Source organism: Lemur catta, chromosome 10, assembly GCF_020740605.2.
Source record: "Lemur catta isolate mLemCat1 chromosome 10, mLemCat1.pri, whole genome shotgun sequence".
In the NCBI taxonomy this organism is placed as follows: Eukaryota; Metazoa; Chordata; class Mammalia; order Primates; family Lemuridae; genus Lemur; species Lemur catta.
Window position 1 is genome coordinate 31,195,996 of NC_059137.1, and position 16,616 is coordinate 31,212,611.

A 16,616-nucleotide genomic window follows, 5' to 3' on the forward strand; every position below is an offset into this window, starting at 1 on the left:
AGTGGAATAATACTTAAAAGAACACTTTCCTTGTAGTCTCTAGGACCACCTACTGGAAATGCCAAGTTTACTGGGCCTCAGCCTGCTTTCGTCTGTGAAAACTCTTGTATGCTTCAGGAGGCAGAGACCAACATTAGGACAATTACGGTGAAAAGTGCTACGGAAAAATACCAAATAGTTCTCCACCTAGCGGTTCTTTCAAAAGTTGTGCCACACACCTCTTGGAAAGATCCAGTTACTCTGGCCTAGCCTTCGATTGGTCTGGAGAAGGAATCGCCGTTCCTAGCTGATGAATCAAATGATTCTGAAAGGAACGGTGAAAAGTGCGGATCCTGTTTCAGTCTTTAGACTGAAACAGGATCCGCACTATTCACCTGTCCCACAAAGGCGCACTTCTCATGTCTGGCGCTAGTCCAACAAACCCAGGACTGACAGAGGCCCTGCACTTGCCACCCCAGAAAAATATCTCATCTCCAAAGAAGGATTCTTATGCTAACGGATGTAAAGGGCTCCCGTTCTTGAAACGGTGGTGAAAGGATGGTGAAATAATGCTGAAAACAATCCTATCTTCCAAGGCTCCGGTGCCAGGTTTGGGAAACACCAAGTTCCCTGGGCCTCAACAGAGGGTTCTCTGTGAAAAGCATCATAGGCTTCAGGATGCAGAGACGGACCTCATGACTATTACGGTGCAAAACGCTATGGAAATGGCAAATAATTGCCGGCATACTGGTGAATTCAAGAGGGTCAGGATGAAATCTAAAGCACGATCTACACTTCTCCCACCTCAGGCAAATATGCACTTACCAACTCTGGAGGTAAAGAAATCAAAGGCAGGGATGACAGAAGCCCCGCACTTACACCCCACCCAGAAATCTCAACTACCAGGCAGGATTCTTATGCTAATGCGAGAAACCTGCTCGGGTTCTGAAAATCATGGTGAAACCACACTGGAATAATACTTAAAGGAACACTTTCCTTGTAGTCTCTAGGACCACCTACTGGAAATGCCAGGTTTACTGGGCCTCAGCCTGCTTTCGTCTGTGAAAACTCTTGTATGCTTCAGGAGGCAGAGACCAACATTAGGACAATTACGGTGACAAGTGCTACGGAAAAATACCAAATAGTTCTCCACCTAGCGGTTCTTTCAAAAGTTGTGCCACACACCTCTTGGAAAGATCCAGTTACTCTGGCCTAGCCTTCGATTGGTCTGGAGAAGGAATCGCCGTTCCTAGCTGATGAATCAAATGATTCTGAAAGGAACGGTGAAAAGTGCGGATCCTGTTTCAGTCTTTAGACTGAAACAGGATCCCCACTATTCACCTGTCCCACAAAGGAGCAGTTCTCATGTCTGGCGCTAGTCCAACAAACCCAGGACTGACAGAGGCCCTGCACTTGCCACCCCAGAAAAATATCTCATCTCCAAAGAAGGATTCTTATGCTAACGGATGTAAAGGGCTCCCGTTCTTGAAACGGTGGTGAAAGGATGGTGAAATAATGCTGAAAACAATCCTATCTTCCAAGGCTCCGGTGCCAGGTTTGGGAAACACCAAGTTCCCTGGGCCTCAACAGAGGGTTCTCTGTGAAAAGCATCATAGGCTTCAGGATGCAGAGACCGACCTCATGACTATTACGGTGCAAAACGCTATGGAAATGTCCAATACTTACCAGCATACTGGTGATTTCAGAAGGGTCAGGATGAAATCTGAAGCACGATCCACACTTTTCCCACCTCAGGCAAATATGCACTTACCAACTCTGGAGGTAAACAAATCAAAGGCAGGGCTGACAGAAGCCCCGCACTTACACCCCACCCAGAAATCTCAACTACCAGGCAGGATTCTTATGCTAATGCGAGAAACCTGCTCGGGTTCTGAAAATCATGGTGAAACCACAGTGGAACACTACTTAAAAGAACACTTTCTTTGTAGTCTCTAGGACCAACTATTGGAAATGCCAAGTTTACTGGGCCTCAGCCTGCTTTCGTCTGTGAAAACTCTCGTATGCTTAAGGATGGAGAGACCAATTTAGGACAATTAGGGTGAAAAGTGCTACGGAAAAATACCAAATAGTTCTCCACCTAGGGGTTCTTTCAAAACTTGTGCCACACACCTCTTAGAAACATCGAGTTACATTGGCCTAGCCTTCGATTGGTCTGGAGAAGGAATCACCGTTCCTAGCTGATGAATCAAATGATTCTGAAAGGAACGGTGAATAGTGCGGATCCTGTTTCAGTCTTTAGACTGAAACAGGATCCGCACTATTCACCTGTCCCACAAAGGCGCACTTCTCATGTCTGGCGCTACTCCAACAAACCCAGGATTGACAGAGGCCCTGCACTTGCCACCCGAGAAAAATATCTCATCTCCAAAGAAGGATTCTTACGTTAATGGTTGAAAAGGGCTCCCGTTCTTGAAACGGTGGTGACACGATGGTGAAATAATACTGAAAACAATCCTATCTTCCAAGGCTGCGGTGCCAGGTATGGGAAATACCAGGTTCCCTGGGCCTCAGCAGAGGGTTCTCTGCTAAAAGCGTCATAGGCTTCAGGTTGCAGAGACGGACCTCATGACTATTACGGTGCAAAACGCTATGGAAATGGCAAATAATTGCCGGCATACTGGTGAATTCAAGAGGGTCAGGATGAAATCTGAAGCACGATCTACACTTTTCCCACCTCAGGCACATATGCACTTACCAACTCTGGAGGTAAAGAAATCAAAGGCAGGGCTGACAGAAGCCCCGCACTTACACCCCACCCAGAAATCTCAACTATCAGGCAGGATTCTTATGCTAATGCGAGAAACCTGCTGGGGTTCTGAAAATCATGGTGAAACCACAGTGGAACACTACTTAAAAGAACACTTTCTTTGTAGTCTCTAGGACCAACTATTGGAAATGCCAAGTTTACTGGGCCTCAGCCTGCTTTCGTCTGTGAAAACTCTCGTATGCTTAAGGATGGAGACACCAATTTAGGACAATTAGGGTGAAAAGTGCTACGGAAAAATACCAAATAGTTCTCCACCTAGCGGTTCTTTCAAAAGTTGTGCCACACACCTCTTAGAAACATCGAGTTACATTGGCCTAGCCTTCGATTGGTCTGGAGAAGGAATCACCGTTCCTAGCTGATGAATCAAATGATTCTGAAAGGAACGGTGAAAAGTGCGGATCCTGTTTCAGTCTTTAGACTGAAACAGGATCCGCACTATTCACCTGTCCCACAGAGGCACACTTCTCATGTCTGGCGCTACTCCAACAAACCCAGGATTGACAGAGGCCCTGCACTTGCCACCCGAGAAAAATATCTCATCTCCAAAGAAGGATTCTTACGTTAATGGTTGAAAAGGGCTCCCGTTCTTGAAACGGTGGTGACACGATGGTGAAATAATACTGAAAACAATCCTATCTTCCAAGGCTGCGGTGCCAGGTATGGGAAATACCAGGTTCCCTGGGCCTCTTCAGAGGGTTCTCTGCTAAATGCGTCATAGGCTTCAGGTTGCAGAGACGGACCTCATGACTATTACGGTGCAAAACGCTATGGAAATCGCAAATAATTGCCGGCATACTGGTGAATTCAAGAGGGTCAGGATGAAATCTGAAGCACGATCTACACTTTTCCCACCTCAGGCAAATATGCACTTACCAACTCTGGAGGTAAAGAAATCAAAGGCAGGGCTGACAGAAGCCCCGCACTTACACCCCACCCAGAAATCTCAACTACCAGGCAGGATTCTTATGCTAATGCGAGAAACCTGCTCGAGTTCTGAAAATCATGGTGAAACCACAGTGGAATAATACTTAAAAGAACACTTTCCTTGTAGTCTCTAGGACCACCTACTGGAAATGCCAAGTTTACTGGGCCTCAGCCTGCTTTCGTCTGTGAAAACTCTTGTATGCTTCAGGAGGCAGAGACCAACATTAGGACAATTACGGTGAAAAGTGCTACGGAAAAATACCAGATAGTTCTCCACTTAGCGGTTCTTTCAAAAGTTGTGCCACACACCTCTTGGAAAGATCCAGTTACTCTGGCCTAGCCTTCGATTGGTCTGGAGAAGGAATCGCCGTTCCTAGCTGATGAATCAAATGATTCTGAAAGGAACGGTGAAAAGTGCGGATCCTGTTTCAGTCTTTAGACTGAAACAGGATCCGCACTATTCACCTGTCCCACAAAGGAGCACTTCTCATGTCTGGCGCTAGTCCAACAAACCCAGGACTGACAGAGGCCCTGCACTTGCCACCCCAGAAAAATATCTCATCTCCAAAGAAGGATTCTTATGCTAACGGATGTAAAGGGCTCCCGTTCTTGAAACGGTGGTGAAAGGATGGTGAAATAATGCTGAAAACAATCCTATCTTCCAAGGCTCCGGTGCCAGGTTTGGGAAACACCAAGTTCCCTGGGCCTCAACAGAGGGTTCTCTGTGAAAAGCATCATAGGCTTCAGGATGCAGAGACCGACCTCATGACTATTACGGTGCAAAACGCTATGGAAATGTCCAATACTTACCAGCATACTGGTGATTTCAGAAGGGTCAGGATGAAATCTGAAGCACGATCCACACTTTTCCCACCTCAGGCAAATATGCACTTACCAACTCTGGAGGTAAACAAATCAAAGGCAGGGCTGACAGAAGCCCCGCACTTACACCCCACCCAGAAATCTCAACTACCAGGCAGGATTCTTATGCTAATGCGAGAAACCTGCTCGGGTTCTGAAAATCATGGTGAAACCACAGTGGAACACTACTTAAAAGAACACTTTCTTTGTAGTCTCTAGGACCAACTATTGGAAATGCCAAGTTTACTGGGCCTCAGCCTGCTTTCGTCTGTGAAAACTCTCGTATGCTTAAGGATGGAGAGACCAATTTAGGACAATTAGGGTGAAAAGTGCTACGGAAAAATACCAAATAGTTCTCCACCTAGGGGTTCTTTCAAAACTTGTGCCACACACCTCTTAGAAACATCGAGTTACATTGGCCTAGCCTTCGATTGGTCTGGAGAAGGAATCACCGTTCCTAGCTGATGAATCAAATGATTCTGAAAGAAACGGTGAAAAGTGCGGATCCTGTTTCAGTCTTTAGACTGAAACAGGATCCGCACTATTCACCTGTCCCACAAAGGCGCACTTCTCATGTCTGGCGCTAGTCCAACAAACCCAGGATTGACAGAGGCCCTGCACTTGCCACCCGAGAAAAATATCTCATCTCCAAAGAAGGATTCTTACGTTAATGGTTGAAAAGGGCTCCCGTTCTTGAAACGGTGGTGACACGATGGTGAAATAATACTGAAAACAATCCTATCTTCCAAGGCTGCGGTGCCAGGTATGGGAAATACCAGGTTCCCTGGGCCTCAGCAGAGGGTTCTCTGCTAAAAGCGTCATAGGCTTCAGGTTGCAGAGACGGACCTCATGACTATTACGGTGCAAAACGCTATGGAAATGGCAAATAATTGCCGGCATACTGGTGAATTCAAGAGGGTCAGGATGAAATCTGAAGCACGATCTACACTTTTCCCACCTCAGGCAAATAGGCACTTACCAACTCTGGAGGTAAAGAAATCAAAGGCAGGGATGACAGAAGCCCCGCACTTACACCCCACCCAGAAATCTCAACTACCAGGCAGGATTCTTATGCTAATGCGAGAAACCTGCTCGAGTTCTGAAAATCATGGTGAAACCACAGTGGAATAATACTTAAAAGAACACTTTCCTTGTAGTCTCTAGGACCACCTACTGGAAATGCCACGTTTACTGGGTCTCAGCCTGCTTTCGTCTGTGAAAACTCTTGTATGCTTCAGGAGGCAGAGACCAACATTAGGACAATTACGGTGAAAAGTGCTACGGAAAAATACCAAATAGTTCTCCACCTAGCGGTTCTTTCAAAAGTTGTGCCACACACCTCTTGGAAAGATCCAGTTACTCTGGCCTAGCCTTCGATTGGTCTGGAGAAGGAATCGCCGTTCCTAGCTGATGAATCAAATGATTCTGAAAGGAACGGTGAAAAGTGCGGATCCTGTTTCAGTCTTTAGACTGAAACAGGATCCGCACTATTCACCTGTCCCACAAAGGCGCACTTCTCATATCTGGCGCTAGTCCAACAAACCCAGGACTGACAGAGGCCCTGCACTTGCCACCCCAGAAAAATATCTCATCTCCAAAGAAGGATTCTTATGCTAACGGATGTAAAGGGCTCCCGTTCTTGAAACGGTGGTGAAAGGATGGTGAAATAATGCTGAAAACAATCCTATCTTCCAAGGCTCCGGTGCCAGGTTGGGGAAACACCAAGTTCCCTGGGCCTCAACAGAGGGTTCTCTGTGAAAAGCATCATAGGCTTCAGGATGCAGAGACCGACCTCATGACTATTACGGTGCAAAACGCTATGGAAATGTCCAATACTTACCAGCATACTGGTGATTTCAGAAGGGTTAGGATGAAATCTGAAGCACGATCCACACTTTTCCCACCTCAGGCAAATATGCACTTACCAACTCTGGAGGTAAACAAATCAAAGGCAGGGCTGACAGAAGCCCCGCACTTACACCCCACCCAGAAATCTCAACTACCAGGCAGGATTCTTATGCTAATGCGAGAAACCTGCTCGGGTTCTGAAAATCATGGTGAAACCACAGTGGAACACTACTTAAAAGAACACTTTCTTTGTAGTCTCTAGGACCAACTATTGGAAATGCCAAGTTTACTGGGCCTCAGCCTGCTTTCGTCTGTGAAAACTCTCGTATGCTTAAGGATGGAGAGACCAATTTAGGACAATTAGGGTGAAAAGTGCTACGGAAAAATACCAAATAGTTCTCCACCTAGGGGTTCTTTCAAAACTTGTGCCACACACCTCTTAGAAACATCGAGTTACATTGGCCTAGCCTTCGATTGGTCTGGAGAAGGAATCACCGTTCCTAGCTGATGAATCAAATGATTCTGAAAGGAACGGTGAAAAGTGCGGATCCTGTTTCAGTCTTTAGACTGAAACAGGATCCGCACTATTCACCTGTCCCACACAGGCGCACTTCTCATGTCTGGCGCTAGTCCAAAAAACCCAGGATTGACAGAGGCCCTGCACTTGCCACCCGAGAAAAATATCTCATCTCCAAAGAAGGATTCTTACGTTAATGGTTGAAAAGGGCTCCCGTTCTTGAAACGGTGGTGACACGATGGTGAAATAATACTGAAAACAATCCTATCTTCCAAGGCTGCGGTGCCAGGTATGGGAAATACCAGGTTCCCTGGGCCTCAGCAGAGGGTTCTCTGCTAAAAGCGTCATAGGCTTCAGGTTGCAGAGACGGACCTCATGACTATTACGGTGCAAAACGCTATGGAAATGGCAAATAATTGCCGGCATACTGGTGAATTCAAGAGGGTCAGGATGAAATCTGAAGCACGATCTACACTTTTCCCACCTCAGGCAAATATGCACTTACCAACTCTGGAGGTAAAGAAATCAAAGGCAGGGATGACAGAAGCCCCGCACTTACACCCCACCGAGAAATCTCAACTACCAGGCAGGATTCTTATGCTAATGCGAGAAACCTGCTCGAGTTCTGAAAATCATGGTGAAACCACAGTGGAATAATACTTAAAAGAACACTTTCCTTGTAGTCTCTAGGACCACCTACTGGAAATGCCACGTTTACTGGGCCTCAGCCTGCTTTCGTCTGTGAAAACTCTTGTATGCTTCAGGAGGCAGAGACCAACATTAGGACAATTACGGTGAAAAGTGCTACGGAAAAATACCAAATAGTTCTCCACCTAGCGGTTCTTTCAAAAGTTGTGCCACACACCTCTTGGAAAGATCCAGTTACTCTGGCCTAGCCTTCGATTGGTCTGGAGAAGGAATCGCCGTTCCTAGCTGATGAATCAAATGATTCTGAAAGGAACGGTGAAAAGTGCGGATCCTGTTTCAGTCTTTAGACTGAAACAGGATCCGCACTATTCACCTGTCCCACAAAGGCGCACTTCTCATGTCTGGCGCTAGTCCAACAAACCCAGGACTGACAGAGGCCCTGCACTTGCCACCCCAGAAAAATATCTCATCTCCAAAGAAGGATTCTTATGCTAACGGATGTAAAGGGCTCCCGTTCTTGAAACGGTGGTGAAAGGATGGTGAAATAATGCTGAAAACAATCCTATCTTCCAAGGCTCCGGTGCCAGGTTTGGGAAACACCAAGTTCCCTGGGCCTCAACAGAGGGTTCTCTGTGAAAAGCATCATAGGCTTCAGGATGCAGAGACCGACCTCATGACTATTACGGTGCAAAACGCTATGGAAATGTCCAATACTTACCAGCATACTGGTGATTTCAGAAGGGTCAGGATGAAATCTGAAGCACGATCCACACTTTTCCCACCTCAGGCAAATATGCACTTACCAACTCTGGAGGTAAACAAATCAAAGGCAGGGCTGACAGAAGCCCCGCACTTACACCCCACCCAGAAATCTCAACTACCAGGCAGGATTCTTATGCTAATGCGAGAAACCTGCTCGGGTTCTGAAAATCATGGTGAAACCACAGTGGAACACTACTTAAAAGAACACTTTCTTTGTAGTCTCTAGGACCAACTATTGGAAATGCCAAATTTACTGGGCCTCAGCCTGCTTTCGTCTGTGAAAACTCTCGTATGCTTAAGGATGGAGAGACCAATTTAGGACAATTAGGGTGAAAAGTGCTACGGAAAAATACCAAATAGTTCTCCACCTAGGGGTTCTTTCAAAAGTTGTGCCACACACCTCTTAGAAACATCGAGTTACATTGGCCTAGCCTTCGATTGGTCTGGAGAAGGAATCACCGTTCCTAGCTGATGAATCAAATGATTCTGAAAGGAACGGTGAAAAGTGCGGATCCTGTTTCAGTCTTTAGACTGAAACAGGATCCGCACTATTCACCTGTCCCACAAAGGCGCACTTCTCATGTCTGGCGCTAGTCCAACAAACCCAGGATTGACAGAGGCCCTGCACTTGCCACCCCAGAAAAATATCTCATCTCCAAAGAAGGATTCTTACGTTAATGGTTGAAAAGGGCTCCCGTTCTTGAAACGGTGGTGACACGATGGTGAAATAATACTGAAAACAATCCTATCTTCCAAGGCTGCGGTGCCAGGTATGGGAAATACCAGGTTCCCTGGGCCTCAGCAGAGGGTTCTCTGCTAAAAGCGTCATAGGCTTCAGGTTGCAGAGACGGACCTCATGACTATTACGGTGCAAAACGCTATGGAAATGGCAAATAATTGCCGGCATACTGGTGAATTCAAGAGGGTCAGGATGAAATCTGAACCACGATCTACACTTTTCCCACCTCAGGCAAATATGCACTTACCAACTCTGGAGGTAAAGAAATCAAAGGCAGGGATGACAGAAGCCCCGCACTTACACCCCACCCAGAAATCTCAACTACCAGGCAGGATTCTTATGCTAATGCGAGAAACCTGCTCGAGTTCTGAAAATCATGGTGAAACCACAGTGGAATAATACTTAAAAGAACACTTTCCTTGTAGTCTCTAGGACCACCTACTGGAAATGCCACGTTTACTGGGCCTCAGCCTGCTTTCGTCTGTGAAAACTCTTGTATGCTTCAGGAGGCAGAGACCAACATTAGGACAATTACGGTGAAAAGTGCTACGGAAAAATACCAAATAGTTCTCCACCTAGCGGTTCTTTCAAAAGTTGTGCCACACACCTCTTGGAAAGATCCAGTTACTCTGGCCTAGCCTTCGATTGGTCTGGAGAAGGAATCGCCGTTCCTAGCTGATGAATCAAATGATTCTGAAAGGAACGGTGAAAAGTGCGGATCCTGTTTCAGTCTTTAGACTGAAACAGGATCCGCACTATTCACCTGTCCCACAAAGGCGCACTTCTCATGTCTGGCGCTACTCCAACAAACCCAGGACTGACAGAGGCCCTGCACTTGCCACCCCAGAAAAATATCTCATCTCCAAAGAAGGATTCTTATGCTAACGGATGTAAAGGGCTCCCGTTCTTGAAACGGTGGTGAAAGGATGGTGAAATAATGCTGAAAACAATCCTATCTTCCAAGGCTCCGGTGCCAGGTTTGGGAAACACCAAGTTCCCTGGGCCTCAACAGAGGGTTCTCTGTGAAAAGCATCATAGGCTTCAGGATGCAGAGACCGACCTCATGACTATTACGGTGCAAAACGCTATGGAAATGTCCAATACTTACCAGCATACTGGTGATTTCAGAAGGGTCAGGATGAAATCTGAAGCACGATCCACACTTTTCCCACCTCAGGCAAATATGCACTTACCAACTCTGGAGGTAAACAAATCAAAGGCAGGGCTGACAGAAGCCCCGCACTTACACCCCACCCAGAAATCTCAACTACCAGGCAGGATTCTTATGCTAATGCGAGAAACCTGCTGGGGTTCTGAAAATCATGGTGAAACCACAGTGGAACACTACTTAAAAGAACACTTTCTTTGTAGTCTCTAGGACCAACTATTGGAAATGCCAAGTTTACTGGGCCTCAGCCTGCTGTCGTCTGTGAAAACTCTCGTATGCTTAAGGATGGAGAGACCAATTTAGGACAATTAGGGTGAAAAGTGCTACGGAAAAATACCAAATAGTTCTCCACCTAGGGGTTCTTTCAAAAGTTGTGCCACACACCTCTTAGAAACATCGAGTTACATTGGCCTAGCCTTCGATTGGTCTGGAGAAGGAATCACCGTTCCTAGCTGATGAATCAAATGATTCTGAAAGGAACGGTGAAAAGTGCGGATCCTGCTTCAGTCTTTAGACTGAAACAGGATCCGCACTATTCACCTGTCCCACAAAGGCGCACTTCTCATGTCTGGCGCTACTCCAACAAACCCAGGATTGACAGAGGAACTGCACTTGCCACCCGAGAAAAATATCTCATCTCCAAAGAAGGATTCTTACGTTAATGGTTGAAAAGGGCTCCCGTTCTTGAAACGGTGGTGACACGATGGTGAAATAATACTGAAAACAATCCTATCTTCCAAGGCTGCGGTGCCAGGTATGGGAAATACCAGGTTCCCTGGGCCTCAGCAGAGGGTTCTCTGCTAAAAGCGTCATAGGCTTCAGGTTGCAGAGACGGACCTCATGACTATTACGGTGCAAAACGCTATGGAAATGGCAAATAATTGCCGGCATACTGGTGAATTCAAGAGGGTCAGGATGAAATCTGAAGCACGATCTACACTTTTCCCACCTCAGGCAAATATGCACTTACCAACTCTGGAGGTAAAGAAATCAAAGGCAGGGATGACAGAAGCCCCGCACTTACACCCCACCCAGAAATCTCAACTACCAGGCAGGATTCTTATGCTAATGCGAGAAACCTGCTCGAGTTCTGAAAATCATGGTGAAACCACAGTGGAATAATACTTAAAAGAACACTTTCCTTGTAGTCTCTAGGACCACCTACTGGAAATGCCACGTTTACTGGGCCTCAGCCAGCTTTCGTCTGTGAAAACTCTTGTATGCTTCAGGAGGCAGAGACCAACATTAGGACAATTACGGTGAAAAGTGCTACGGAAAAATACCAAATAGTTCTCCACCTAGCGGTTCTTTCAAAAGTTGTGCCACACACCTCTTGGAAAGATCCAGTTACTCTGGCCTAGCCTTCGATTGGTCTGGAGAAGGAATCGCCGTTCCTAGCTGATGAATCAAATGATTCTGAAAGGAACGGTGAAAAGTGCGGATCCTGTTTCAGTCTTTAGACTGAAACAGGATCCGCACTATTCACCTGTCCCACAAAGGCGCACTTCTCATCTCTGGCGCTACTCCAACAAACCCAGGACTGACAGAGGCCCTGCACTTGCCACCCCAGAAAAATATCTCATCTCCAAAGAAGGATTCTTATGCTAACGGATGTAAAGGGCTCCCGTTCTTGAAACGGTGGTGAAAGGATGGTGAAATAATGCTGAAAACAATCCTATCTTCCAAGGCTCCGGTGCCAGGTTTGGGAAACACCAAGTTCCCTCGGCCTCAACAGAGGGTTCTCTGTGAAAAGCATCATAGGCTTCAGGATGCAGAGACCGACCTCATGACTATTACGGTGCAAAACGCTATGGAAATGTCCAATACTTACCAGCATACTGGTGATTTCAGAAGGGTCAGGATGAAATCTGAAGCACGATCCACACTTTTCCCACCTCAGGCAAATATGCACTTACCAACTCTGGAGGTAAACAAATCAAAGGCAGGGCTGACAGAAGCCCCGCACTTACACCCCACCCAGAAATCTCAACTACCAGGCAGGATTCTTATGCTAATGCGAGAAACCTGCTGGGGTTCTGAAAATCATGGTGAAACCACAGTGGAACACTACTTAAAAGAACACTTTCTTTGTAGTCTCTAGGACCAACTATTGGAAATGCCAAGTTTACTGGGCCTCAGCCTGCTGTCGTCTGTGAAAACTCTCGTATGCTTAAGGATGGAGAGACCAATTTAGGACAATTAGGGTGAAAAGTGCTACGGAAAAATACCAAATAGTTCTCCACCTAGGGGTTCTTTCAAAAGTTGTGCCACACACCTCTTAGAAACATCGAGTTACATTGGCCTAGCCTTCGATTGGTCTGGAGAAGGAATCACCGTTCCTAGCTGATGAATCAAATGATTCTGAAAGGAACGGTGAAAAGTGCGGATCCTGCTTCAGTCTTTAGACTGAAACAGGATCCGCACTATTCACCTGTCCCACAAAGGCGCACTTCTCATGTCTGGCGCTACTCCAACAAACCCAGGATTGACAGAGGAACTGCACTTGCCACCCGAGAAAAATATCTCATCTCCAAAGAAGGATTCTTACGTTAATGGTTGAAAAGGGCTCCCGTTCTTGAAACGGTGGTGACACGATGGTGAAATAATACTGAAAACAATCCTATCTTCCAAGGCTGCGGTGCCAGGTATGGGAAATACCAGGTTCCCTGGGCCTCAGCAGAGGGTTCTCTGCTAAAAGCGTCATAGGCTTCAGGTTGCAGAGACGGACCTCATGACTATTACGGTGCAAAACGCTATGGAAATGGCAAATAATTGCCGGCATACTGGTGAATTCAAGAGGGTCAGGATGAAATCTGAACCACGATCTACACTTTTCCCACCTCAGGCAAATATGCACTTACCAACTCTGGAGGTAAAGAAATCAAAGGCAGGGATGACAGAAGCCCCGCACTTACACCCCACCCAGAAATCTCAACTACCAGGCAGGATTCTTATGCTAATGCGAGAAACCTGCTCGAGTTCTGAAAATCATGGTGAAACCACAGTGGAATAATACTTAAAAGAACACTTTCCTTGTAGTCTCTAGGACCACCTACTGGAAATGCCAAGTTTACTGGGCCTCAGCCTGCTTTCGTCTGTGAAAACTCTTGTATGCTTCAGGAGGCAGAGACCAACATTAGGACAATTACGGTGAAAAGTGCTACGGAAAAATACCAAATAGTTCTCCACCTAGCGGTTCTTTCAAAAGTTGTGCCACACACCTCTTGGAAAGATCCAGTTACTCTGGCCTAGCCTTCGATTGGTCTGGAGAAGGAATCGCCGTTCCTAGCTGATGAATCAAATGATTCTGAAAGGAACGGTGAAAAGTGCGGATCCTGTTTCAGTCTTTAGACTGAAACAGGATCCGCACTATTCACCTGTCCCACAAAGGCGCACTTCTCATGTCTGGCGCTACTCCAACAAACCCAGGAGTGACAGAGGCCCTGCACTTGCCACCCCAGAAAAATATCTCATCTCCAAAGAAGGATTCTTATGCTAACGGATGTAAAGGGCTCCCGTTCTTGAAACGGTGGTGAAAGGATGGTGAAATAATGCTGAAAACAATCCTATCTTCCAAGGCTCCGGTGCCAGGTTTGGGAAACACCAAGTTCCCTGGGCCTCAACAGAGGGTTCTCTGTGAAAAGCATCATAGGCTTCAGGATGCAGAGACCGACCTCATGACTATTACGGTGCAAAACGCTATGGAAATGTCCAATACTTACCAGCATACTGGTGATTTCAGAAGGGTCAGGATGAAATCTGAAGCACGATCCACACTTTTCCCACCTCAGGCAAATATGCACTTACCAACTCTGGAGGTAAACAAATCAAAGGCAGGGCTGACAGAAGCCCCGCACTTACACCCCACCCAGAAATCTCAACTACCAGGCAGGATTCTTATGCTAATGCGAGAAACCTGCTGGGGTTCTGAAAATCATGGTGAAACCACAGTGGAACACTACTTAAAAGAACACTTTCTTTGTAGTCTCTAGGACCAACTATTGGAAATGCCAAGTTTACTGGGCCTCAGCCTGCTGTCGTCTGTGAAAACTCTCGTATGCTTAAGGATGGAGAGACCAATTTAGGACAATTAGGGTGAAAAGTGCTACGGAAAAATACCAAATAGTTCTCCACCTAGGGGTTCTTTCAAAAGTTGTGCCACACACCTCTTAGAAACATCGAGTTACATTGGCCTAGCCTTCGATTGGTCTGGAGAAGGAATCACCGTTCCTAGCTGATGAATCAAATGATTCTGAAAGGAACGGTGAAAAGTGCGGATCCTGCTTCAGTCTTTAGACTGAAACAGGATCCGCACTATTCACCTGTCCTACAAAGGCGCACTTCTCATGTCTGGCGCTACTCCAACAAACCCAGGATTGACAGAGGAACTGCACTTGCCACCCGAGAAAAATATCTCATCTCCAAAGAAGGATTCTTACGTTAATGGTTGAAAAGGGCTCCCGTTCTTGAAACGGTGGTGACACGATGGTGAAATAATACTGAAAACAATCCTATCTTCCAAGGCTGCGGTGCCAGGTATGGGAAATACCAGGTTCCCTGGGCCTCAGCAGAGGGTTCTCTGCTAAAAGCGTCATAGGCTTCAGGTTGCAGAGACGGACCTCATGACTATTACGGTGCAAAACGCTATGGAAATGGCAAATAATTGCCGGCATACTGGTGAATTCAAGAGGGTCAGGATGAAATCTGAAGCACGATCTACACTTTTCCCACCTCAGGCAAATATGCACTTACCAACTCTGGAGGTAAAGAAATCAAAGGCAGGGATGACAGAAGCCCCGCACTTACACCCCACCCAGAAATCTCAACTACCAGGCAGGATTCTTATGCTAATGCGAGAAACCTGCTCGAGTTCTGAAAATCATGGTGAAACCACAGTGGAATAATACTTAAAAGAACACTTTCCTTGTAGTCTCTAGGACCACCTACTGGAAATGCCACGTTTACTGGGCCTCAGCCTGCTTTCGTCTGTGAAAACTCTTGTATGCTTCAGGAGGCAGAGACCAACATTAGGACAATTACGGTGAAAAGTGCTACGGAAAAATTCCAAATAGTTCTCCACCTAGCGGTTCTTTCAAAAGTTGTGCCACACACCTCTTGGAAAGATCCAGTTACTCTGGCCTAGCCTTCGATTGGTCTGGAGAAGGAATCGCCGTTCCTAGCTGATGAATCAAATGATTCTGAAAGGAACGGTGAACTGAAACAGGATCCGCACTATTCACCTGTCCCACAGAGGCGCACTTCTCATGTCTGGCGCTACTCCAACAAACCCAGGACTGACAGAGGCCCTGCACTTGCCACCCCAGAAAAATATCTCATCTCCAAAGAAGGATTCTTATGCTAACGGATGTAAAGGGCTCCCGTTCTTGAAACGGTGGTGAAAGGATGGTGAAATAATGCTGAAAACAATCCTATCTTCCAAGGCTCCGGTGCCAGGTTTGGGAAACACCAAGTTCCCTGGGCCTCAACAGAGGGTTCTCTGTGAAAAGCATCATAGTCTTCAGGATGCAGAGACGGACCTCATGACTATTACGGTGCAAAACGCTATGGAAATGGCAAATAATTGCCGGCATACTGGTGAATTCAAGAGGGTCAGGATGAAATCTGAAGCACGATCTACACTTTTCTCACCTCAGGCAAATATGCACTTACCAACTCTGGAGGTAAAGAAATCAAAGGCAGGGCTGACAGAAGCCCCGCACTTACACCCCACCCAGAAATCTCAACTACCAGGCAGGATTCTTATGCTAATGCGAGAAACCTGCTCGAGTTCTGAAAATCATGGTGAAACCACAGTGGAATAATACTTAAAAGAACACTTTCCTTGTAGTCTCTAGGACCACCTACTGGAAATGCCAAGTTTACTGGGCCTCAGCCTGCTTTCGTCTGTGAAAACTCTTGTATGCTTCAGGAGGCACAGACCAACATTAGGACAATTATGGTGAAAAGTGCTACGGAAAAATACCAGATAGTTCTCCACCTAGCGGTTCTTTCAAAAGTTGTGCCACACACCTCTTGGAAAGATCCAGTTACTCTGGCCTAGCCTTCGATTGGTCTGGAGAAGGAATCGCCGTTCCTAGCTGATGAATCAAATGATTCTGAAAGGAACGGTGAAAAGTGCGGATCCTGTTTCAGTCTTTAGACTGAAACAGGATCCGCACTATTCACCTGTCCCACAAAGGAGCACTTCTCATGTCTGGCGCTAGTCCAACAAACCCAGGACTGACAGAGGCCCTGCACTTGCCACCCCAGAAAAATATCTCATCTCCAAAGAAGGATTCTTATGCTAACGGATGTAAAGGGCTCCCGTTCTTGAAACGGTGGTGAAAGGATGGTGAAATAATGCTGAAAACAATCCTATCTT